The sequence below is a fragment of the Protopterus annectens genome, chromosome 17.part0 (genome assembly GCF_019279795.1).
Source record: "Protopterus annectens isolate FY-2018-M chromosome 17.part0, PAN1.0, whole genome shotgun sequence".
Lineage (NCBI taxonomy): Eukaryota > Metazoa > Chordata > Ceratodontiformes > Protopteridae > Protopterus > Protopterus annectens.
In genome coordinates this window covers 540,102,774-540,129,898 of record NC_056751.1, presented here as the reverse complement: position 1 = coordinate 540,129,898, position 27,125 = coordinate 540,102,774, and the positions used below count along the sequence as shown (strand labels likewise).

At 37.2% G+C, this 27,125-nt stretch overlaps 1 protein-coding gene across 1 annotated transcript in view; it reads left to right on the top strand.

Annotated features, from left to right (window-relative positions):
- Positions 1–27,125, top strand: part of LOC122791368 (mucin-6-like) — a 451,712-nt gene that overhangs the window by 116,454 nt on the left and 308,133 nt on the right. Inside the window, exon 3 of the mRNA XM_044059083.1 lies at positions 27,074–27,112. The gene's annotated coding sequence lies outside the window, so the exon portion shown is untranslated. The remainder of the gene's footprint in view (positions 1–27,073; positions 27,113–27,125) is intronic.

Below are 27,125 nucleotides of genomic sequence, written 5' to 3'. Positions count from 1 at the left end.
AGAAGACAAAGTAAAGAGACCTCATGTTTTTATTTTTTAGTTATTTTTATGCTAAGTTGAATACTCATAATTTATTATGCAGACTTGTAGAGAGTTGCTTTCTTTTCAGCTCGTTGTGCTGTAGTTTATATTATAGAAATTTAAGATAAAAGAGAAACACCCATAACAATCTGATGTTACCATTTCAAATATGTCAGTGATATGACCCAAACAAAATCTGTGTGTGTGCGCACGCACTGCACGCTGTGAATCAAGTCACAATAATCCATCCCAGTTAACTACTAAACAAGAACAGTGGGACAAGCTGCTATTGCTCCTAACATTATGGACCCATAAAATAACCGACAGTAATTAGTATGAAGATTATGTAGCAGGCTTGTTGGAGAAGTATGCCATTTGACCTTATTATCAGTTTCTGTATGTATTCACCAAAGTTAAGAATAGTGAGCATATTAAATAATATCTGGGCCATTTGCATTAGCACAGACAAGTCACACAGCCAGTTATTTTGTGACAGTGACCCTAGAGAAAAACAATAAAAAATCTTTTACAGCAGAAGTTAAGCAAGCAGAAGGTGGAAAGAGCAGGAATAAAAATGAGGGGGTCGTAAGTCCAGTAAACTGATAAAATCCCCTGAGGTAATTAATAACATATTCTGGATATTTTATGAAAGTCTTCAGAAAGCAGATGAATGGATTAAGCAGGATATGATTTTGTTGCAGAATTTCATGTTAACCTTGGCAGTGCAGAAGGTGGTGGAATTACAGGCACACTGGTTAATTGCAAATATAGAGGAGGAGGAAGTAAAAATGATGATGGACAGTCAAGCTCCAGGTAAGTCACCAAGGTTGGTTGGCATACCAACATAAATCTAGAAGTTGGGAGAAACCCCCCAATAAGGATATGGAAGAAATGGGGAGCAGTATCTGCATCCTGAAGAAAATGGTAGTATTTGAAGAAGATTCTGGCTCATATAGACCAATTTCAATATTAAATCATGACTGCAAAGTATTTATGTCCATGTTAGCAACAAGACTGACAAGGGTTTTAGCAAAATTGATAAACTTTAATCAATGTGTATCTGTAGCACAGTGGCAAACATTTAGCAACATCAATCAACTTTGATGATTCAGAAGGCTATAGAGAAGAAAACTTATTACTACTACTTATTATTACTTCCTTATTGTTGGCCAACTATTACCTTTTGATGATTTTTCTTACAATGATTTCACTCTTTGATGAAAGTGATGTTTGCAGATTACTGTTCGATTAAATTTTTGTTCAATGTGTGACCATAGACCTGTGGGATTCAGAGTCTGTGGCATTCAAATGCATTAAATGATTTTTCTTATCCATAAGACGTTTTAAAATGCAAAACAGTTAACTACAGAGCTGTCAGAAGACAATATGGCACAATCTTAACAGCAAAAATGCCCTGCTGACTAGTACAGAATAAACCCAGCCCTACCCTATGATGTATTTATATTTATATTATAAAGGAAATCCAGCCTTACTCAGACATAACTAGTTCTATTCCATAGTAACAAAGGATTTTCCAAAAGTTCTTATTTTGTAACCAGGCTTCTGAAATAATGATGTTTCATCTCTTTCTTGAAAGTAAACAAAATGTTCTACTTTGTGCCCTTTGTCCATGAGCTTGTACTGTTAACACTTGCAGCACAGGTCTTCTTAAAAAATGCATTGCTGTCATATTCCTTAATATATCAGGATTCATACAGAACATTTAGTCACATTGTCAAAGATGCCCTGAGTATATTGCAATCATTTTATATTAGCTTGACGTGAAATTGCAGTTAGGAAAAAAAATGTACAAAAATTTCAAAGACACAGATGCACATTATATTTCACATAAAAATAATTTTTGATTCATCATCTTCTAACAACTCCTCCCCAAATATGTAGTGTAGTGGTATAATTTTATATATATAAGTAAAGGATTTACAGTAACACTGTGCTTGTCTCCTTTTGTTGTACACAGTGGAACATTAGCAAAATGCAAACATAAATAAATAATACATGGATCTTAAATAATCTTATACTTTGTTTCTCAAAGACAAAACTTCAAATATGAAAGTGCTATTTCCAGTATTTCAAGTGTTATATTCCACATATCAAATCATATTTCTTTCACTTACCACAACAAACTTGTCAGGTGTCAAATTTTGTAAAATAATCTTGTTGAAAGTCTTGTCATTCACTCATACATCAGTGTAACACACAATAACATGGGATAGGTGGTAAGAAAAACGCAGTTTTTCTCATTATGTAATATGCAAAGCATAATTCTGTGATTATTTCTTTTCATCGTAATCTAATTGACTGTAGATAATGACGCAGTTTTCATGTTCGGGGTAAATTATAAACAGAAACACTTTCAAAATCCTGAAATGGTAAATAAAAATACTTTCAGGCTATCTGAAAAATTTAATTTAATTTGCTGTGTTTCAAAATATCATATTTTACAAATAATCATTTCTGTGTCTTATCTGTTAAGTTTATAATCCATTACTAGCTAATCCCATGGTCATGCTTTGTAGATACCAAGCAGGGAAAATCATTGCCCTTGTACGTCAAATATATTAATATTTTTTCTGTTACTGTTATTTAATCAAAAACATTTATCTACTGCCAGTGTTCTTCCATTTTTCACATCCAATGTCCATTACTTAAAATGCATATCATTCTGTAACAAACATGGACAGAATTGTTGTATCTTGTGTACCTTTAAATAAAATTTACTATTTGCTTCCTCATGTAATCATATAAATGTTCCTGATAAATATTATTTTACTCTTCAAATCCATACCCGAATAATGTCCACTGTGAATCATCTAGATTAGTCTTGGATTAGATGCAAATACTATGAGTATTTGTTGAAACTATCTGGTAATATCTCATCATATTTAATGTCTGTCAGACCTAAAGAAACCATGATAAGCATTCAAAGTAACTATATTCCCTATAAAAATAAAACCATAACCATCAAAGAAATCCTATATTTGTTAGGTGAAGGTGGCTTTTGCTGCAGCAGCATAAAAATGTCATTTATGCCACACCTAAATGTTTCTGATTCATTATATTTGACTTCATTAAGTAGTTTCTGTACTTCTTGTTTCAGGCAGGGGAGACTCGTGCTATTGGGCTGCAGGATTGCAGCCTCCCCAGCTGTAAAAACACAGAAAAAGTAAATAAAAGCAACAAATTGCAAGTTCCAGAACTTCCCAGCTGTAAAAACAGCAAACGCAAGTCCCGGAACTTTGTGCACACACAGTATTCCTGACATCCGGACTGCCGCTGAACCAGTCTAGAGCATGCGCACAGAATCCAGACTGCTGGTGAGACAGTCTGAATTAGGAAGACAGCATGCAACATCCGAAATCCCAAAAGTCTATGCAGTTACAACTGCATAGACTGGAAGGAGATTGGACTGCAACGCCTGCAGGCTGGGTAGCAGCTTGCTCTCGCAGACTTTGAAGCAGGAAAGAGTTACAGCATGCGCGGACTTTGAAGCAGGAAGGATTTACAGCTTGAATGTAACTGGGCTTGCATTTATACTGTGGACGGACTTCTTTAAGTGTGCTTGCATTTATTTTGCTGCAAAGGACACCTGCTCAGGTAGGATGTGTGTCCTCCTAAACCTTTTGCAGGAAACTGGTGTGTGTGCTTCTGTTGCTAATGGACCTTTTGCAGAAAACAAGTGTGTGTCCTTCTAGTACTAATAGACCTTTTGCAGGAAACTGGTGTGTGTGTTTCTAGTCCTAATGGACCTTTTGCAGGAAGTGTGTGTGTGTGTGTGTGTGTGTGTGTGTGTGTGTGTGTGTGTGTGTGTGTGTGTGTGTGTAAAATGCCCCAGTTAAATATAGCTGGTGGCTAGACTCAAACCCTGTACCTTGGGGCAGGTAGCAAGAGCTTGAATTCCCTACCCACCACCACCACTTGTGAAATGTTTGCCTCATATTTTGTTCTGTTCCTCATAAAATCTATGGTTTTCTGTTTTTTGAATTCACTAAATAATGACAGGCATTTGAATTTCAGACTTAATATTCTTCAGAAAATACATAATAAGACAAACCCTTTTATTCTAGCAATTTTCTGTTTATAAGATCAATATTTGAAATCTGCCCCTATTTTTGGGGCTGTATTCCCCCATTATTGGCTTTGTCCAGTTTTTTTGTGCTAAAAGGCTGAGAAATATGGTGAGAACTGAATTCACTGAATATGATTGGGGGCTGTATTCCCCCATTATTGGCTTTGTCTAGGTGTTTTGTGCCAAGAGGTTGAGAGCTATGGTGAGAACTGAATTCACTAAATGATAGCCATTTTAAGAAACAGCTCTTTGGCATAGTGGTATGTTGCTCTGACTATAGTGCACAGGGTCTTGGGTTCAAGCCTGGGTAATGAAATGTATGGTGGCAACACATTATTTTATCTTGTACCCACGGCATGTGTAGTGGGAAGAGCAGGTATAAATTTGGTGCGGCCACTGAGAAGTATAATAAGCAGTAGTGGAGTGTGCTCTTTAGTGCACTAAGTGATCCTGCATGCATAATGGCGGCAAGAAAGAGAAACTACATGGCAGTCTTAAATGGCCGTGAGGCTTGTCTGCTATTCTATTTTTGATATAATGATATATTATGTGTGGATCTACTGATATTAATGTAAACCCCAGGAGATCATCACTAAAAAATTAAACCACAAAATACTGAAAAAAAGATCAACTCTCTAACCAGTATTCTCTGAGGCACAGCTTTGGACCATGCAAAAAAAAAATGTTTTTCTTTACAGGGAACAAACCCTTCTGTACCACCACACCCTCAGCTAATTATATATACTAACTCTGAGATCATACACTCCTCAGGAAAGGGCATACTTCCCATCCCCAGGGATTGTTGATTGTGCACACCTGTTGATCATCTGTTTTGTTGACCAAAATGTGTCAACAAAACAGATATTTGTGTTTGAGAGTTTTGATTAATAAAACACTCCTATTTTATATATCTATTTATATATATATATATATATATATATATATATATATATATATATATATATATACACACATATACACACACACACACACACACAATATATATGTGTATATATATATATATATATATATATATATATATATAAATAAGCAGTTTTAAGCTTTCTGGAAATTAGCCCAGACTTAGAATTATACAAATGCAATGACTTTATACAGGCCCAGAAACTGTCTAAGCAGTCAAAGTGGCCAATCACCAAAATGCACTTAAACCTGACTAGAGTGATGCTCAAGTTCAGAATGAGATTAAGCTACTCTCCACAGCCACTGGAGTTCTGAGCTAATCCTACTTGATGTAAAATCAACTCTGTTGTAGCATAAAGCATAGGAATACAGTAACCAACAAACAAATATAACGAATCACTGTTACTGCTCAAAATTGCAGAAATCGGTAACAAATGGGAGTAAATTCCAGGGGCACATTTGAATGATTCCTTTTGCTAAGATATAGCAAAGAATACAAAAACAAACAGCAGCCATCTTAAACTGTAAATAGAAGAGTAATTTAACACACTATTTTACTTATCTGCTAAGGATGGCACAGGATTGAATCAGAACACTCTCATATATATGGTGTGGACACAAAGCATTTTGAAACTTTCTGGAAAGGAGCCCACAGATTGCAGACGTAATCCTTTTTACTGTAAAATCAACTCTAGTAAAGCAAAATGAGCAGGGAAATAGTAACCAGTAAATACAGTGAAACACTACGTAAGGAATCCCCAGTAAATTGAAAATTATTTAAAGTGCTAAGTTACAACAAATAATACAGAAATATAACAGATAAATAGAAGCTGTATGGACACAGAGCAGTTTGAAGCTCATCTGGAAATAAGCTGGGTTAGCTTCACTATGCCATTGCCCTTTTTTCAGGGTAAACCCATGGTGATATTCGTACTGACAAGAGGAATTTTGGTCAGGGCATCAAGAAAGTTCCACTACTCTTATCACTAGGAGAGTCCAAGATAGAAGAGAAGACAGGCACAGTTGAGGCAGTGTCTACACAAAATGTGGAAAGAGCAATTTTAATGAAAGAAATGGTGAAGTGGTTGAAACTTTTACTCTGCAATCTGCAGGAATTTGAGATGATGTTGTGGTGTCAGTGATGTTAGAGGAGCCAGTAGGTGAGTTTGTTTTATCCTTGCATGATTTATTGGAAAAGTGGCTAATGGAACAGTGTGATTATATACCATCAGAAACTACAACTTGCAGACATGCCCTTGGCTTGGATGATAAGGGATGTGGTGTGGAAGATTGAGAGGTTGGGAAGGAAGCAGTAGAGAAGAGATTAAGCCAGAGAGAGACACAGTAACAAAACCAAAACTTAAGTGACGCAGAAGCAATTGGGGATTGCAAAAAGAAAAGAGTTTTATATATCTGAATAAAAAATGTACAGGTATAAACCACGGGATTACATTTTAAGTATTTAGGATTTATTCCTATGGATTGTGAATTTATAGTCATTTGGGAAATTAAGGTTTTGTTAATATGTGTTAAAACACATGCACTGCTATTTAATTTTGTGGACCTTTTTTAAGAACAAAAAAAATGGACTATTAATTTGCAAAGACTACATTATTTCTGGTTTCTTGCTTCTCAACTTTTAACAATTTAAAGACATTTATTTTTAATATATGGATATCAGAAAGTATTCTGAAAAAGAAGGTCAGACTCCTTTTGCTATAAAAAATGTTATGATGACAGGAGTATTTGGAATGGTGGATGGAAAAAATGCAGTTTCTCGCATATCTAGTGTTTCTATTCTGAAAGACATTAGAGGGGTTTTACATTGTGGTCACCAGCCTGCAAAATGCATTTTTTGTGGGAAATTGGACCACCTGATAAATGCTTGTCCCTTAAAAAGATGCAGTAAATGTGGGAATAAGGGACATGTAGTTAAGGAATGTATATTGCATTGCACTAACTTTGATCATGAAGGACATGATGTTTGTTTGTTAGGGACAAGAGGAACTTTTTCCTGCACTAGAAGAAGAACAGAAGTCAGAATGGAGTCAAATAGAGCAGCATAAGAATGACACCTATACAACTTTTTCTGGAGTTGATAACGTAAAATTAATGTACAAGACATGAAGACAGAATTGCTGACTTTAAGGGTTCATAATTGCAGAATACCCACTATTATAAGGTGTTTGTAGAAAAAGGGTGATCATGAATAACATATTGATGAAAGTCCTAAAGGTTAGAATAAGAGAAGGTATTAGTAGGTATATGATGACAGGAAATTATGGTGTGCCAGAAAACCAAATTATGGAACTCTTATCAATTAAAGATGTAGTGTATGAAATATATGTGAGATAAAAGGGGGTACTTTTGGTATGTGATGTTGCAAAGGCCTTTAATGGCTTAGAGCACAAGCCATTATAGGAAGTATTACAACAGTTTGGTCTTGGTATCAGTGTGCAGAGATTGATGCATATGGTTTACAGTAAGTCAGCTGTCTCATGTTATCAAAATACAGAGGGGGATTAGGCAGGGATGTCTATTAAGTCACATTCTATTGTGCATGATAATGAATGCAGTAATTAAGTACATGGGATATTAACATTGTTGGGGAACAATTGGAGTTGGTTAAGGGGGTACAAATGACAATTTGTTTATACAGATGATTTAATGCAAATTCATCAGAATAAACAGTTACTGGCCTATTTATCTGAGGGAATGCAAAGGACTTTGGGTAAAGTAGGATTACAAATAAATAGGGTAAAAAGCAAAGGGTTTGGGATGGATGATGGATATCAGATATAGAACTAACTTTATTGGAAGTAAAAGCTTTAGGCCTTATTTTTGGTGAACAAGAAAGTGTTCAGAAACAATGGGAAGATGTGATTTGCAAAATGAAGGGCACAGCTTTTTGAGAACCTTCAAAATGTCTTTTAGTAAGAAAATTTTATTTAATAAATGGGACACTTATGAAGCTCGCAAGTTATTGCTTGTATTTTTAGTTTGCCTATGGAAATGGGAAAAGGAAATATTACACACTGTTTTTTATTTATTTTTTTGTGGGAATCGCAATAAAATCATGTAAGAAGAAATATTGTTTATAGGGGAAAAATGAAGGGGGTTCATTTTGGAGGTTTTTGTTTTTTTTTAATATCATTGAATATGCATTATATGTTACATGGCGTTAAATATTGGGACACAGATTTGTTGGTTATTCTTTTTTATTTCTAAGATATCAATCTTTTTGGGATAGTTGTGTAAAAGGAAAGAAGGTAAGATTCATTAGGAAAGTAAAAATGAATAGGATGCATCAGTGGAAATAATTTTACATGGCTTGGTGGCTAATAGAAAACTGTGGTAAGCATGTATTATTTGACATTTTTATTATGAAGATAGATATGTTAAGAGATGTACACAAAAACATAGAGAACGTTGGCATCTTCTTCTTAGGAGTCAAGGCCAACATTAAGATTCTCTGACTAAGTTTGCTGATGAAATCTAGGAGCAGTCATAGAATCTCCATAAGACATTAACATCCTCCAGGAAGGACTAACACAAACCAATAACTGGTGCCAGAACCATGGTTTCAAACTCAGTGCTAAGAAATACATAATAGTACCCTTAATAGTAGTCAGCTACCCCAGGAAATTACCTCATTGAAACACAACCCTAGGAGCAGACCCAGTAGTCAAGGATTTGAAGACATATGTAGGCAGTAAATTGGCTTTTTGCCAACATGTTTCTAACGTAGTAATGAAATTATTCTATGTTGCTCAGCTTATAACAAGGGTATGGCATCCAGGTCAAAGGAAGTCATCATTCCATTGTATTCAGCCCTCATCAGACCCATCATTGAAAACAATGGCCCCTTCAGTATGTATCTGGCCAGGTACATGCAATAACTGGAATGTCAAAAGAGTTTTTTTTCACAAAAAGGATACATGGCATATACAACATATCCTGTGAGAATCACTTCAAAGTCCTGTCGCTATACTCTGTTTTTACAGATTGTTGAAGTGTGATCTATGCCTGCAGTACAAGGCATCCTTGGATTCCACTCTAATGAACCTTTTGCATATCCACAAATCAAACACCAATAGAGCTACCTGATCCAGAGACTTAAACTATGCCTGCAGCATAAATAGGACTTGTTGGAAGGACAGGTATGTGTCTCAGAGAATACCCCTTCTCTGGAACAGGCTTCCCATGCACTTGAAGCAGAGCACTTCCTTAACCATATTCAAGCATAGACTGGACCAGTGAGTGGGAAATTGGAAATTCACCCCTGTTCTTGCACCGATGTCTCTACTGGACAGAGACAGCTTGTAAATACTTGACCAGCCATACTCTGATTTACATAAAATCATTAAAATACACACCTAAGATAACCTCTAGAGCACCAAAATCTGTTAGATTTATTTGGGAAGCTTGGCTAGGCTTTTAAGGGCCCCTGTGGCAGTTAGTCTTGTATATGCCTGTGAACCTGTGAGAATCAGGTATGGGAGAATACCAGAATAGTCTGACTTTTTGTGGCTGCTACCCTTACTTAACATACATGTTAAACAAACATGAGATATAAAACTCTGTCAGAAAGGAGGTGTCACAGGTAATGATGCAACATAGAGGAAGATAATGAACATGCTTTCTTATTGTACTAGAGTTCAGCATTTTGGGAATATGTCACAGAATGAATGACAATTTCAGAAAACATAAAAGTCCATGTACGACTATTATACGCTTTGGAGACAGTGGGGTTGCTTTATTATATTAACATTTTTTCCCATTTTTCTTTCATTATTTACATATTCATCATATTTATACTTTATATAACATTCTATACATCTTCCAAGTACACTTTACATATTCATTTTCCTAAATACATTCAGCAACCATTGGTTTCAATGGGATGCATTTGTTGAGAAAATAGAGTAATTTTCTCTATAATTTGGTTCTTATAATTAGCAAAGTGCCAGGAAGTAAATAATAAGATGTATTGTTTAACAGAAAGTCTGCAAAGACTAATATTACGGTCTGGATAGAAGAGTGGGGAAATAAATTATATATCATTTTTTTCTTATAACGCTATTTCAGTTTTATAAGCTGGACTTTTTCATAAAATTTGGGGACATTATTTATTGCTTTTGATTTTGTAATACGGAACTACTGTCCATTTCTTTTGTACATTTGTAAATTATGTAAAAATTTGTTTCCTTTTGTAATTTTTGTTTAAATGTTAATACGCCTTCCCTTTGATAAATGCTTTGGGATCTTTTACATTCACCTGAGTTGCCATCAGTTCAGACAGATGTTGCCTAGGTTTAAAGTCTCATCTGAAGGAAGAGAAAGTAAGATATAGAAGGTAAAAAGGGAAATAAGATGAAGGTAGGAGAGTTAGAGTAGATTACAGAGACATACACAAAGAAATATATAACACAGAAAGACTCGGGATGTTTTCACACGGTCAGAAACATAGAAGACAATGGATAAGAGAACATCAGACTCACAGAAGAAAGACACCAGTGCTGCTGACATGAGGAGGTGAGTGTGGCAGCTGGGGACACCACCAGCTGTGATATTCTATATATAGGTGAGGAAGCCTGAAATCTTTGAAAAGGAATCAAGCCAGAGCTGAGCCAAGGATCTGGCTTGGTTCTTCAAGCCCATTTATAGCCAAGCTACACTCAAAGTGTAGAGCAAAACAGCAGCACTTGAGCTCAGACCATGCATGCAGTGGCACACACACATAAAACCACACACACACACACACACACACACATATATATATATATATATATATATATATATATATATATATATATATGTATATATTTATACACACAAATGGCATACTCACAATCTTTGCCTTCGAGGAAACCTGACTGATCATGTGCTTTCCCACAAAGCCCACCTGCCTTCTCCCAAAAAAGCAAAAAAAGATATCTATTTTCTGCATGTTTTTGTGATAAAGTGAAACACAGTAATGACCACAGTATTTATATATTTTAACTTTCTCCTCACAATCACAAACATTGCCTTCTTTCTCAGAAACATCATACTGTATGTCAGTGATCATTTGAAAGTGTTAGTATAAATGGCCTTCATTTGCTCACACAGACTGCCTCTCATCAAAAATACAGCCACCTTCTCTGTACCACTGTCAGCTGGTAGTGAAGTTGAACATGCCTTTCAATCTCTTAGCTCGACAGTCAAAAAAAAAAAAGCAAAACACAGTGTTGGGGGGAGAAAGACCCAAAGTCAGGGAGAAGGTTTAAACACAGTCCTTACATACTTAAAAAATGCTCAAATAACAAGTTGTTATGAACCCTGAAACACAAATATCTATCATTAGTAACTATAATCCTCAACAATTTGCCAGAAGAACACAGTTGTTATGAGAAACAAACCAAAAATGTCAGGTAAAATCTGTGACATTCTGAAAACTCATAGACAGTTCAGAGGTATGGGTGAAAGATGGCAGATGTTTTCATGCGCTGTCAACACCCCTATACACTACAGACCATATCAATGTATACTATTACTTCAGTTTTTCTGATGTGGGTCCATGGAGCTGGTCGTTGGATCACATGCCAAGGAGTGCATTGTCATCCACTTTGGGAAAAACTCGGTACCCATGAACTACCACATAGGCGATAGCTCAAGTGTGATAAGAAACGTCAGGACACAGGTGGATAGTAGTCTCTCCTTTACTAACCACATTGCCACAGTAGTCATGAAATACTTCTACATGGCACACCTCATCACAAAAGGGTTCTCCTCTAGAAAAAAGGAGGTCATTGTACCTCTCTCCTCATCCAACATCAGACCCATTATAGAGTACAATGCCCCGTTTGGCATGTATCTCACAAGACACCTACAACAATTGGAGAGGCCACAGAAATACCTCACTATGAGGATTACCGGCCTCAAACAGATGCCATACGCAGACCGTCTCAAAAAACCCCAGCTCTACTCCATCGCATGTCATCTACTTGGAGGCGATCTTTGCCTAACATACAAAGTTATGTCAAACCCAGAGCTGTTGTACATGATACACTTAAAGAAATCCCAATCTCTCCGAACTACACGCTCCAGGGACCTAAACCTTGTCACCACAATAAACAGAACATGCTGGAAGGATAGATTCCTGTCCCAAAGACTTCCTATAGTCTGGAACAATCTACCCATTCATGTCAAGCAAAGCTCCTCATTGGCCCTCTTTAAGAAAAATCTTGACGACTGGATGGGAAATAGAAAATTCACCCTGGAGATCACTTCTGTGACGCTGCTTGACAGGGGCACAGGAAAATTATTTTCTTGGGTGGCGAAAGCCAGGGGACCTTTTGGGCTAGGCTTATGTAGGCCCCAGGACCGATAGCCTAGTACCTACCTATGAACCTATAAACATGCCTATTTAAGTGTAAGTTGGACGATTGGATGGGTAACCGGAAATTCACTCTGGGACTTCCACCTTTGCCCCTCTTGGACAGGGACAGTAGGTGCTGATTTTAGTGTCTGCCTGAACCAGACACCCTTGTGAACTTGGTTAAGCTTGTAAGGGCCCTGGGACAATTGGCCTATTAACCTCCTATGATCCAGCAACATCAGTGCTCCAGCCTTGAGCCTCTTCAGAACTTTACCTCTAATGATCTAATAATGCCTTTGTCCTTTAAGTTACCTCAGATCTTGTTTGCCATCTTTTTGAATGGACATGGATTTAGGCAGCCTAGTACTCCACCTCAATATTTTTTTGATTTTTGTCAGGAAAATAATTCTAGTTTAAGAAAGATTTCATAGTAGATTGCACCTTAAGGCTATTTTTCTATCTCACCTTGTTTCTGAAGAAGGTGTCTGTTCTTATCGGTCTCTGAACCACTTTCGTCAATTCATTTTCCTGCTGTTGTGATTTATATAGTCCTTCAGTGTGTGTGTGATAGTAGAATTTTACATTGCTTTTCACCAGTGCCTGTACATTTTTTGACAGTATTAGGAGTATGAATAATTTTTGCAGTAATTTTTCTTGAGTGTTGCTGGTGTTAACCAGTGTTTGCCTCGTAGATACTTACAGGTATGTTATAGATTGCTTAGGAACATAATTGTTAATCTGATGTAGGGTTTTGAGTCATAAACAAAGACATTGGGAGCCTCCAGACACTGGACCCTACCCAATTTGGCTTTGTTAAGGACAGATCTTGCCTCTTAAACCTAGTTGATTTCTTTGAAACAGTTACCAAAGCCATAGATGAGGGCAAGGTAGTCCACACAGCCTACCTGGACCTCGCAAAAGCCTTCGACACAATACCCCACTCGGGCATCATAAATAAGCTTACCAGCTTAAATATCGACCCCTATATCACAAGATGGGTTGCAAACTGGCTCAGAGATAGAACCCACGTGGTCAGAATCGCAGGTGCCATGTCCGAATCCTAACCAGTTACAAGTGGCATCCCACAGGGCTCAGTTCTGGGACCTCTCTTGTTCGGTATATACTTCTCTGAGGTTCAGGCTAACACGGGGGGATTATGGCTGACAAAGTTCGCAAATGACTGCAAACTAGGGGCCATAATTGAATCTCCATCTGATGCAAGCATCCTCCAAAAGGGTCTCACAGAGACGGATGCTTGGTGCCAGAGCCACGGCCTCAAGCTAAATGCTAAAAAGTGCATAGTCATCCCCTTTGGGAAAAACAAGGTGCCCACAAATTACCACATAGGTGGTAATCCATTAAGTACGGAAGAAGTAATTAGAGATTTGGGGACCAACGTAGATAGTAATCTCTCCTTTGATAATCACATTGCCAAAGTGGTTAGAAAGACCTTCTATATAGCCCACCTTATCACGAAAGGGTTCGCATCTAGATCAAGAGAGGTCATTGTGCCCCTCTACTCGTCACTCATCAGGCCCATAATCGAATACAATGCCCTTTTTGGGATGTACCTTACCCGACACCTGCAGCAACTGGGGAGACCCCAAAAGTACCTCACCAAGAGGATCATGGGCTACAAACAGATGTCCTATGCAGCTCGACTAAAGAAACTCCAGCTCTACTCAGTTGCTTACCGCCTACTCAGAGGTGATCTATGCCTGATGTACAAAGCCATGTCAAACCCAGAATTAATGGACATGCTCCACCTCAAAAAATCCAAGTCCCTTAGAGCTGCACGTTCCAGGGACCTAAATCTCAGCACAAAAATAAGTAGGACATGCTGGAGGGACAGATTCATTTCCCAGAGGCTCCCCTCACTCTGGAATAGAATCCCAGTTTATGTTAGACATAGCCCCTTGCTGACCCTCTTCAAGTGAAATCTGGATGCGTGGATGGGAAATCGCAACTTCACCCCTGGGATCTCTTCTGTGTCCCTGCTAGACAGAGGCACAGTAAACTAATCTTAAAATGGTACCTTCTGTGACCTACTTTACAGAGGCACAGTAGGCTAATCTAATAGGGAGGCGGAAGCCAAATACACTCTGGCTAGGCTTATAAATGCCCTAGGGCAGATAGCCTAGTATCTACCTATGAACCTATGTTTCAGTGTTGTTTTTTCTGATTGTATATATACTATGGGCAAGCAAACAAGTTTTAAAAAAATATATCGTGTGTGGGCACAGAATCCCACCACAGGACCTTCACAATCAGTGCATTGTCTGCCTGTGAGTTTCATCACCTCACAGAAGACAGAGATATTGTTAAAATAAACCAGATGTCTGTTACAGTAATGCCCAGAACTGTACTGCACAACTGGCAAATTTCTTCTAGCACCTATCAGAATAAATGTTTCAGTTCACTGAAGGTTTGATAAAGGTGGTTTATTATGCAGTATATAACTGGACTTGTTAGCAGCACACCATGGAGGTAGATACAGTAATATAATCGGAACTATTGATTAATCCAGCAAGATCTGAACAAGTCTTATATTACTGAAACTGTCTCAAATAGTGCTAATGAACTGAACCAGACTGAGGCTTTATGACTAAAGATTGCAAACTGAATACTCAGACTTCCAAAGCAATAAAGACTGAATTAGACTGTCCTTTTGTAACTGAAATCAGAACTATTCTTTCCTCTAAACTTCTGAACCTAATTTCTGAACATTTAAATTGACTGCTGTCTTGAAAGTATCGCTCTTAATATTAAAACCTTTTAAATTTCATACACAGTTTTACATGCCTCTTTTACCTTGGTTCCTAATCCTTATACCATCTACATATGCTATTATTGCAGGTGCCTGTCTCCTATCCATCTGTTTTTGTATCTTCTACACGGTCTTTGACAACCAGAAAATGTTTTGCACATTTTGTTAGGATGTCTTATCCTTATCAGTGATTTGGCCTGGAGGTTATTTCACTGAGCTTATTTGTATCCATTGAAACACGGTTTTCTCTTGAAATTGCACTTACTGAAATTGCATGTAAAATGTGAAATATAAAACTGAATATATAGGCTTGCTTTAATGAGGCTGCATTTCTAGGTCTTTATGTAGGATTTATTCTGACAAAATTGTATTTATGTGAGACCTGATCTTACAGCCATATAAGGGTATTGAGATTAGGGCTCTCTCGGACAGGAAGAACAAGCTTATAGTTAAAGGTTTACTTCCTCTGGATCCAGAAACATTGAAGCATAAGAAACATGCTAAAAAGCCTACGAAGCCTACAGACTCAGATCCCAAAAAGAAACCGGTGGACCTGATGTCTCCCACTTCTGCTCCGAAGCAGCCAAATCTTGAATATTCATTGGTGAGGACACCAAAATACACTTCTCCTGCTACAGATCTGATTCATTTGGAACCAATAGTTCTGCAGGATTCTCCAAGAGAGGAAGTGTTAGGAGAGAAGTCTGACCAGTGAGCATACCTCTCAACCTCTTAGAGCAAAAAATTTGGACAAATCCATAAATAAAAGTGGGACAAAGGCTCAAAACTAGGGTCAATTTTTAAATATTGCTCTTACAAACTTAGAAAGTTGATAGAATAACAGGTTTTGCATTAGCATCAATTTTCTGAAGGATATGAAGTCTGAAACTCAAATGTTTGTCATTATTTTCTAACTTTACTCTTTAATGATTTCCCAGTAATTTGCCAGAAAGCCACAATTTTATGAAAAATGGACCAAAAATATGAGGCCAAAATCTGGACAGTCTGCGAAAATCTGTACAGTTGAGAGGCATGCTAGTGAGCCCCATCCAGACCTTCATTGGTGTTATCAAGAAAATTCTTTAGGTCTTACAGGAGGACCTCTGAAGGACATCCCAATGCCATCCATTCCAAAGGTACTCAGATCCACACACACTTCACCCCTGTCTCTGTTCCTTTACCAGTCAGAGCTTTGAGTCAGATGTCCTAGGATCTATTCTTCATCCTGAGCTCTGCGTCCTCACTGCAGACTTCCCAGATAGCTTTGGCACAGAGTTTTCTGGATCTGACTCTTTTGTCTTCAAACTCATCAGAGCCAATACAGTCCTAAGACGGGCTGGATTGATTACCTTGATGTTTGAGCCTTGGATTTCATGTGTTTAGCTCCACTGCCCTTAGGGCCATTGACCTTTGGCTACTCAGTTCCAGTCCCTGTATTGGAACCTTCCAATACTTTGGGCTTGGCACTTTCTACTGTCTTCTGGAATTCTAAAGGTTTTCAGATCCATTGACTCAAGTGAGATCTTTGGATGATGCAGTGGTTGGATCAGCTTTTCAAGTGTTGTAACGGAAGATTGGTTCCTCAACTAGAACCTTCAGTGAGGCTCTCGGGATCAGATCCACACACAGACACCCTTCCGTTCTTGGCTCCAACTTCTCTTCAAGTGCCCAGTGATTGATGCTGAACAGTAAGTCTCAAACCCACTGCTTCACAGCAGCTTCATTCCTCTGAGGAGTCAGATGAAGCCAGGCCTAATGTACCAAAAAAAGAGGATTTGCAAAAGGAAGCACCTATTCCGCATTATCCCTTCCAAAGGATGCCTCATTTGTCGATATCCTGGAAGTTATGTGCCAAAGGGGAGGTTGGCCTGTAGACTTTCATATCAAGATGATACAGTTCACATCATGACCATTTATATCTTGGGTGGTACCTCTGGCTGACAAACTTGTAGACTTAGCAGCTTGGAGATTATGCAGGAGCCAGACAACTGTTAGGCAATTCCCAGGAAACTGGATAGGATACTCAGACCTCCAAAGCACAGACTGTTTTTGGCTACATCCCCAGAAGTGTACTCCATCATTGTGGCTGCAGGTACAAATAGAGAACTTCTGAAGAATTCTCATTCCATCCACCCACCTAATAAAGTGTGTAGAACAATGGATAGATTAGGAAAGCAGGCATACAGTTCAGGCATTTTGTACACTTCAGACCCTGAACTACATCATCCATATGATATATTCCAGAGGGATCTGGCCCAACAAGCCCCATCTACTCTAAAGAACCTGCTAACAGCCAACACTTGTAAACAACCAGAAACAATAATTTCTACCATGTTGGACATCTGCAACCTCTTTGTGCACCTTATGCATAATAAAGGGCATGGAGGGGCCAAAGCAGCTGGGTCTGACATTACAATGAGATGCCACCCATGGCTGCTTCTGTGTGACTTTGTGGGCAACTCAAAGAAGCCCTTCATGAATGCCTTCAATGAGGATCATCCCTTTTTTTTTGTCCATCTGTGAAAGAAAGGATAGAGAAGTGCAAGCAGAATGGCAAGACATTCGCTGCCACTGGAGCTGAGCTGGAAGCCCTGACAGAACTTGCAGTAAGAGCAAAAGGAATGTAAATGCAGGTATGTGATCTTAAAATATTAGGAGGGGAAGGGGTACATTTTGAACTAAATTTATCTGCTAATTGAATGACTATATCCTCTGGGTCTGAGTATGTGATATTCTTTGCTATCAGCTTTTTGCACTGCAGAACATTTTTTTATGAGATTTCTAATGCAGCTAAAGAAGGGTTTGTGGTTCTCCTTCCTTTGAGTTGCTATTTTTACCTCATATCTGGCTTTGGATTTCATCAGGGTCTGGAGTTCTTTGTTAACTTTAAAAAAGAGTTTTATTGGCGACGTGAGATTTACATTTATTTTTACATGCAGTGAGATTTTATTTTGCATAAGAAGTGGGGTCATCAAGTTGAAAGTGGATTTTGAATTTAGACAGGTCATCACTTAGTTTTAGTAGATTATCCTTGGCATAATCTCAGAATAGTGAGGTACTGGGAGATGCTTCCAGCTTAAATCTTAAGATTATTGTGACTGATTTTTAGAAAGCAAGAAGGAAGTTAAAATTGGTGGAAAGTAAAGCTGCCACGTATTCATAAGGACTAAGTCCAAGGTTGTACCGCTTCTGTTTGGAGTGCAGACTAAATTGGTCCAGAAAGTTTGCATTGATGAACTCCAGAAAAATCTGGCCAGACATGTACACATTTTTTACATCATTTAGTGATTTTCTATATATATGTATGTTACTTAGAACTGTGGCTTCATATATATACATTTTTAGAATTACGTTTTATTTTTCTAAATAGGTAATAAATAGCTATAAAAAGTTTTATAGATTCATATAATTTAGATATATTTTTAAAAGAAATTATGGTATATAGATTTTATAATATGTGTCTCAAGACATTTGTTTAATAATTTATATTCATATTTAATATACTTCCTGTTATAACAGAGTATAATATCAATAGACTCATTTTGAATAGGAGTCCTACATTACCCTTTTATTTTAAGATGTTTCTTAATTGATAGATTGATTACTTAATTGTTTAATGATTTAATCATGATTTAAGTTTTTGTATGAAAGATAGCAATGATTTAGTATGTTTAAGATCTGAAGAAGCGTACTTCTAGTACGTGAAAGCGCTTATCCACTGTTATTAAAGGAAGTTTTACAATTTTATTCTGCCTTTACGTTCATGTGGTGAGTCTTACAGTATATTTTCTGTGCTATGTCTGAGTATGTATAAGTCTCCCAGTTAATGGAGGGGTAATTGAAGTCTCCTAGGAAAATTGCGTTTGTTTTAATGCATATTGACAACTTACTGGTTAGGTAAGAGGTATGGGTTGAGGGGGACAAAGGGGGGGGGGCAACAGTTAACTGTGGTATAATAAGGGTTTTGTTAATAGTAAGCTGGACAGAGGAAGTTCTAGTTCATTATCTTGTCATGTGTGGAAGGCATTTGAACTGTGCACTGATTGAGTTGAACCATGCCTATGTGATCATGAATATATCAGTGAACAGGGTAAGGAGTGCTTGTTGGGAGTGGAGTTTTTTCTTAAGGCTCCTAGCACTGAGCAACAATACCTTAATGTTATCTGTTTTTTGTTTTGTTATATTAGAAGCTTTAGAAAACTTATATTGCCTAAAAAGACACTGTGGAATAGACAAGGACATAGTCAATAAACAAAAGCCTTGGGGTTGGGCGGTGGGTGCAGGTCATCATTGTCAAAGCAGTGATGACCATCTACTATCTCCTCACAGACTGATATTTATAATGCACCCCATTAGAATGACAGCAGAAGTTAAGCCAGTTGTTGAAGTTAATAGTCTTTTGTTCATATTCATTTTTGGTGATGGTAGCATGCCGCTCAAGAAGGGCGGCCACGGTGGTGCAGTGGTTAGCATTGCTGCCTCACAGCAAGAGGTTCTCCGGTTCGATTCTTGGCTGGGGTGCCTTCTGTGCTGAGTCTGCATGTCCTCCCTGTGGTCGCGTGGGTTTCCTCCGGGTGCTCCGGTTTCCTCCCACATCCCAAAGACATGTTGCAGGTGGATTGGACACTCTAAATTGGCCCTAGGTGTAAGTGTGAATGTGCTTTCTGTGGAAGGTTGGGCGCCGGGCTGGCAACTCGACACTGTAAAACTCCACTGCCAATCAATGTGCGGACATGGTGATCTGCTGTGGCGACCCCTAACCGGGAAAAAGCCGAAAGAAGAAGAAGAAGAAGCATGCCGCTCAAGACTAGGTTCATACCTGCCTCAGACTCATATTCTGAAGACTGCATCATGCCTCTCGTCATCTAGTCCAGTGAGGTGCATCTCATGTTACTTATACCCTCGGACACTATGAATGTGCCATGTGTGCACTTGTGGTGCAAGAATGTGAGTCCATGTGTGATATGGCAAATCCTGGCAACTGGGAGACAACTGACTGTGACCCTTTGCTTGCACTGCCTTGGGAGAGGTGCATGTGTGTGACTCCCTAAGGAGTCTCCCATGACTAGGATATTGGAGTGGGTGGGGCTTGCCTTATGAGCTTTTGATTGGAGTCACTGTGACTCTTAGATGTATGTTTCACTGTAGGTGCAGCCTGTATTGTGTGTTTGTGAGGTTGCTGAGGATATTTCCTTCTTAGGTTACATTAAGGAGGCCTTTGGTAGGTTATTTTTAAGAGCTTTGGCATATGTAGGTCTGTGTGTTTGGTCTGAGCTGTCTGTGATTCTAACAGTGTAGTGTTGTGTGGCAGTGATAAGCTGCATAATATTTGTTGTGGCTTTATGAGAGAGAGTTGCCTCCAATAACATTATATAACCACATCTCTCACACATTGTGCTACTTTGTTTAAGTACTAGGTGCTTGTCAGTAAAGCTGCATTGTCACAGGATGCTCATTTCAACCCAGCTGGTTGCAGAAACAGTTGGCAACTACAAATCCATGGTTCAGTATTGAGGACTGAAGGGGGGAATTAGCTCCTCTGAGGTTTGGAGTTGGTTACTGCAGGTACTATCTGTATGATAACGCACGTACTGCAAGTTCCAACACAGCTGCATGCTGCAAGGAATCTATCACATTTTGCTATTTCTTTCACCAGAAGGAAAAGAGTAGTTCTAACTCCAAGCTACTTCCTGAGAAATATTAACCCAGATGATCCTGGGTACAGTACACTTTCCATATTCTTATCATGATAAATTATTGGGATAGAAGCTACAGCAGCTGGTTGTAACAGAAAGCCAAGCAGTACAAAGGACCTGAGGAAGTTCTCACCAAAACTGCAGCCAGACCAAGCAGTGATGTCTCATTTACACTGCCCAGATACAATCCGGAATCAATGCCCCCCTCTACTTCTCTCACTAGGATCAGAGCAGTAGCCATAATACCACGCTGGCTCCTAAGAAGCAATTTTAAGGCTTTCCAGTGTCTGGTAATCTTTAGGAAGGCTAGAAAATGGTGCCTCTCTCCTCCTTCACTCAACAGGAGCAAAACCAGATTCACTAGTCCCAAGCTGATTTTTAAGATGCTGTTCTCAGGTTCCCTATTTATAGGTAATCTATTCCTAGATGTTAAAATTTTTAAAAGTAAGATGGAAAAAAAAAAGAGCATTAATACTCTGAATATTGCAGTGTGCTCTGAATTGAATGATATGAAACAGAAGCAAACTCAAGCTTTCAAGCTTTAAAAGCCTGTTAGGCCTTTCTATTTTGATTTTTCAGTGCCAACTAGATTGAGAAGTTTAGACTGGGAGGAACTCCCAACATCAAATTTACAGTAAGTGTTGGTAACTCTAAAGCCAACAAGTTTGAAAGCAAACCTGAAATAAGGCAGATGGGTGGGGAAAATCCAGTACAGTCACAATGCAGGAGTAGTCTCACAGCACTTACAGTAAATACCCTAAATAAGAAACCCTGCTTCTCAGCTCCTCTCACTAATTAGATAGATGTAATTCCTGATAAGCATAACAGGAACAGGCTGGGCTGGTGGGGAGGCAGTAGAGTAACACACTAGTTGTAGTCTTACAGCATTTGCATCTAAACAGGAATACAGATAAATACCCTAAATAAGAAATTCTTTTTATCGGCTCCTCCCACTAATTGGCTAGATACAATTACTTTTCAATCCATGAACAGAAAAGGAGTTTTCCTAAATGACACTAGCAAACAGCTTTTAAAACTTGAAGAAAAAAAACTTTACGATAAAACAAAATTTAAAACAAAATGAACTGTAATATAATAAAAGGGAAAATAAAAAAAATAAGATTCCAATCCTTAAGTGAAGAAACCTAATCAAAAATCCATTGCAGTCACATACCAACAGTTGCCTCACAGAATCTGTAGCTAAATAAGATCGTGGTTAAATACCCTAAATAAGAAATCCTGCATTGTAGCTGCTCCCACTAAATAGCTACATTTAATTCCTTCTTGTCATTGAATAGAAAAATAATTTTCCTGACACTAGCTAATAACTTTTTGAATTACAAGAAAAAAAATTAAGGTAAAACAAAATTTAAAATAAAACACACTAATAAAATATGAGTAAAAATATCCAAAAATAAATGAAATCCTATCCAAAATCCAATGCAGTAACACACCAGCAGTACTTTCAGCTAAATAAGAATGCAACTGAATTCCATAAAATCAGAAATCCTGCTTCTCAGCTTGGTTGGAAAATTATTTGTTTTCTAACCGCCTCTAGCCAAAAACTCTTAAATCTCAAATAATAATGAATACATAAATACATAAACTTTAAGGTCAAATAAAATTTAATGGAAAATAATTGCAAAATAGTGACAGCAAAAATAAAAACAAAACAAAAAATAATGGAAGAATTCAAACCTTAAATGAAGAATTCATATCCAAAATCCAGTGCAGTCACATTAGCAGCAGCACTTGCAGTTAAACAAAAATGCAGGTTGTTATTTGTCTTTCGGCTTTTTCCAGGTAAGGAAATCCTACTTCTCAGTTCCTCCAACTAATTAGCTAGATTTGATTCTTTTTTCAATAAGTGAATGGAAAAGGGATTTTTTTTTGTAACTGACACCAGCCAAGAGCTTTTAATATTCTAAGAAAAAAAATAAGGTAGAATAAAATATTGAAATAAAACAAACTATAATATAAGAGCAAAACTAAAAAAGTAAATAAATACAGTAAAATAAAAATTATTGAAAAATCCAAACCTTAAGTAAAGCAATCCATACTAAAGTCTAGTACAGTCACACATGAGCATCTTGATGATAAAGTCTGATGTTGCTGAAACACATAGCTCATCGAAAGAAACCATAATTAGATGATGCAGACCCGATGTCTTAAAACCTAAACACTTTGAAATCAGCAAACTCTAGAAACTTGCTTATGATTTCTCTTCTCAGAAGGTAAAATTAGCCAAAAGTCATCTGGTACTCATCTTTGGTAATGCATAACTCATGCCAGCTGTAAAATGTCTCAAGAAAAAAATAATTACTTCATTTATTTGTCTTTGTTTAGTAGGAAAATGCAATCAGGAAAGGCCCATTTTCAGTGGCAGCCCTGAGAGAAAAGCTCCAGCAGATACATTTATGATACCCATGATAAAACATTTTTTACAAAGATCCTTATGTAGATAGCTAAGACATGTAGATTCAGACAGACATTTTGTTCTGTAGTGATACCACACAATAATAAAACAGGTATTCCTTCTGTAGTGACATGCATGATATTAAATTCCATGTATAAAACATTTAGTATGCAAACAGTTTGTCTGCAGTACACATTACAAGCAGTCATTAGATATAACTGATATAACTTATAAGACATGGGATGGAGGTTTACAGTATAAATGCTAGTAATACAATTGAAGTTAGGAGAATGTAACATTAGTCACACTTGAGGACTCATATTATTTCACATGCACAGTACAGAAAGCACTTCTGAAGTCAGGTTTGAAGTTGTTGTTTTGCTGTCAGTTTAGTATCATAGAAATTATGTGCCTCTGTTACTTCTCTGATAACACAAACTCAAGTAGAAATCATAAATTATGTGTCTCTGTTACTTCTCTGATAACACACAAAGTCAAGTAGAAATCATCTACAGTGTATTAGTTACTTTTCTTGAATATCAGTAAAAACTGTATATGTTTGTTATCTGGAACAAAATAATTTACTGTTCTGTTAATGGACGTATTTGCACGTAGCTTGAGGTTCACCTATGATGTATATAGATGGCATGCACAATACTAAATATTTTTCCTCAGATACTGAATTATTTTCATAGAAAATAGAACTGTGTATCACATTTTTTCATATACACATTTTTCCTTGACTTCAGCTAACAATAGCATTGTTGCAGAAAATCATATTCCGTTCTGAATTTTTGGATTTTTACTATACCTTTTGAGATTTCAAAAAATGCTAACTTCATTTGTGAACTTCTTATGTTTAACCTCATTTTTTTCATGAAAGTTATGCTATAAATAATGATAAAAGTTGAAAACAGTTCATTTTACCCATTACTTCTAGGTTGTCAGGTAACTTCATGTGAAACTTGAGAAATTCTAGGCATATATATAGTTCAGACATCAAAGGTACAGATCGTTTGTTTTCACCTATGATCAGCTAATTTGTGCTTGATTCTTGCTCACAGCTTGCTCTTGTTAAACACTAGCAGATATTAATCTTTGCATGCTGTATTTCAGCCTTGCAGCTTTATCTGGTTTAGAACAGCATGCATATCTCATGCACTCAGCAGCATCACACCTTCAAGAATTTACCATGCATATACTAACAAAAAATACTGGATGTATCAGCTCTGTTGTTGCTGAGTACTACACTTGATCACTTATTCACCATATATAACCCCAACATGCATCATGACAGATTAAATACTAAGTTCCTGGCAAACAACTTGCTTTATTTTTCACTCCAGATTTATATCGGGGAATCCTCATGGAACATGACAGATAAATTAATTCAAGAATCTTGGCAAAATATGTTTACCGTACCATTCAGTGTATATTTTTATTTTTTCATCCTTAAAAAAAATTCTGTCTATGCAGCAAGATATTTGTACGACTATTAAGACAATAGCAAGACTATTTGAACCTCTATCCAAGAACTGGCATTGCTCCTGTGCCAAACCTGACTGACAAGATATCTATAAATCTCTCAATACACTGTCCACTCCTTACCTCATTGTCTTCCTCTCCTCGGTGCTATTACTACTCAAAATTATATATAAAGGAAATCTCATTTGGTCATAACTATTATTTAATATGTACACACTACAAACTTTATTTCTTCTCACATTGATCTTCACTGAAATGCTTGTGTTTTTCTTTTTGAACATGTATTTGCTAGAAAACTGTATTGAATACTACTTTGTATAGACTAGCTAGATCTGTATCTTACTGTACGTATACTATTGTGCTATCTAATTATTGTATATTGCATGTATTTCTGTGGAGCTTTTCTCCCCGGGCCTCTGCTGAAAATGGGCGTCTGGCCCAGTCGGACTTTCCTGGTAAACAAATGTAAATAAATAAGAAAGATAAAGGTAACATAGCTAGTAAAACTTGAGGCATGGTTAATTTGACCCAAATACCGTGGTTATCTTATTGATCCTTCATTTTTATATGATGTCCCTTTAGATAGTCATTTATGGAAATGAAAATTCTTATTTGGCATGAGTCATCTGCAGTTTAAATTAGTCAGATTCTCACTCACTAATCATTTGTCAGGTTCCAGGTTCAGAGAAGTTACGGACTGATGAGGCTGTTATATGGGTTTTCACAGTCGCTTCCTTTTTTTCTTCATCCTTCCAGATACTTGTGCGTGTACATTAAAAGCTTTGACCGTGACCATTTTCATCAAAAAACAAACTTAAGCTATGTCCATTTGTCTTTCAGGAAGATGTCCCCAATTAATAGTATCTGAACACCAGTGAGAATGAATCTGAGCTATTCAGATGCACGACAAGAATTTTATTATACATAGCATTTTTACCATACAAAACTTTTAACTACATAACTGTCAGGAGACATGATGATGCAATGTCAACTAAAATAAAAAATGCAGTGTGGTATTGCCCACCGTATACTACGACATAGTTAGATTTACTGTATTAAACTGTATTAAACAAATTAGAATTTGCTCATAAATGACTAGCTGTGTTATCCTATAGAAACAAAAGAGAGTCCAGAATTTCTTATCTTTTAACCAGGCAAGTAAAATCATGATGCTTCTGCATTTTCTTGTAAGTGAACATAATGTTCTATTTTGTGCGTTTTGGCCTTCAAGTTGTACTAGTACACTTGTAAGCACAGACATTGTGTCAGGTAAAAGAAAATGTCATTGTTGTCATATTGTTTAATGTATCAAAATTTATATAGAACATTTGGTCACATACTCACGGATGTCTTGAGTGCATTGCAAAATCATTATTTGTCAGCGAGTGCATTGTAATTGCAATTCGGAAAACACAGGCAAAAATTCATTTGAGAGACTGATGCATGGTACAGCTCACATAAAAAAATAATATATTCTTTTCATCATATTCTAACAAATGCCACATTGTATGCTATCAGATTATGGATGAACCACCGTTTACTGTTCTCATAGACTGGGAAGCCTTCCATTTGGGCAGTCATGGTCCAACATAATGCACAATGCCAGTGTCTGTAAGATGTGTGCTTTACTTGTAAAGTAAATTTGCTATTGCCTGCACTTACAGTTGAAATATTCCATAACATATTCTGGTTTTTGGCTCCCCCAGCCCACCAGTCATTTTTGTCCTTTTTCCATAGGCCATAAATAGAAAACCTCTGATGGCTGCATGTATGATGGTGTTTACTGCTGACTCTATCTCCAGACGAATAAATGGACTAGGTGTGAAAATGGGAGAGCTGATAGTCAGCAAGCAATGGGGTGAAAAAAGCACATAGAAAAAAATAATTTTTAAGAGAGAGTTTTAATTATGTGTCATGTATGTTATGTATTGTAATGGATTATTATACTACTTTATATTTCATTCCTTCATGGTATAAATATGTGATTTTCGCTGTACTGCCCCGCTGTGTTGTCAAAATTAATGAAATAGAACTTAATTTACAAGTCTGGTAGCAGTGCTGAACAGCATAAATCTTTTCATGTATTCTGCTTTGGATCATTCACTTGTTTACTAGAAGGGACTACAGATGTAATACCTGAATAAGCTAATCCACAGTAAAAGTTACTTTAAAAGATAACAGTTCTACCTGTTAGTATGATGGCTACTGACAATTCGCAAACTTATGAGCTCTCTGAAAGTACAGAACTAAAGCTAAATTATTAAAGTATGTCCAAATTGGACTCTATGTTTATATTCAAGGCATTCTTTTTCTTTTGCAGGTGGACAATTTACTCAGCCTGATGTCTTTCTAATAAAAGGTAACAGCCATAA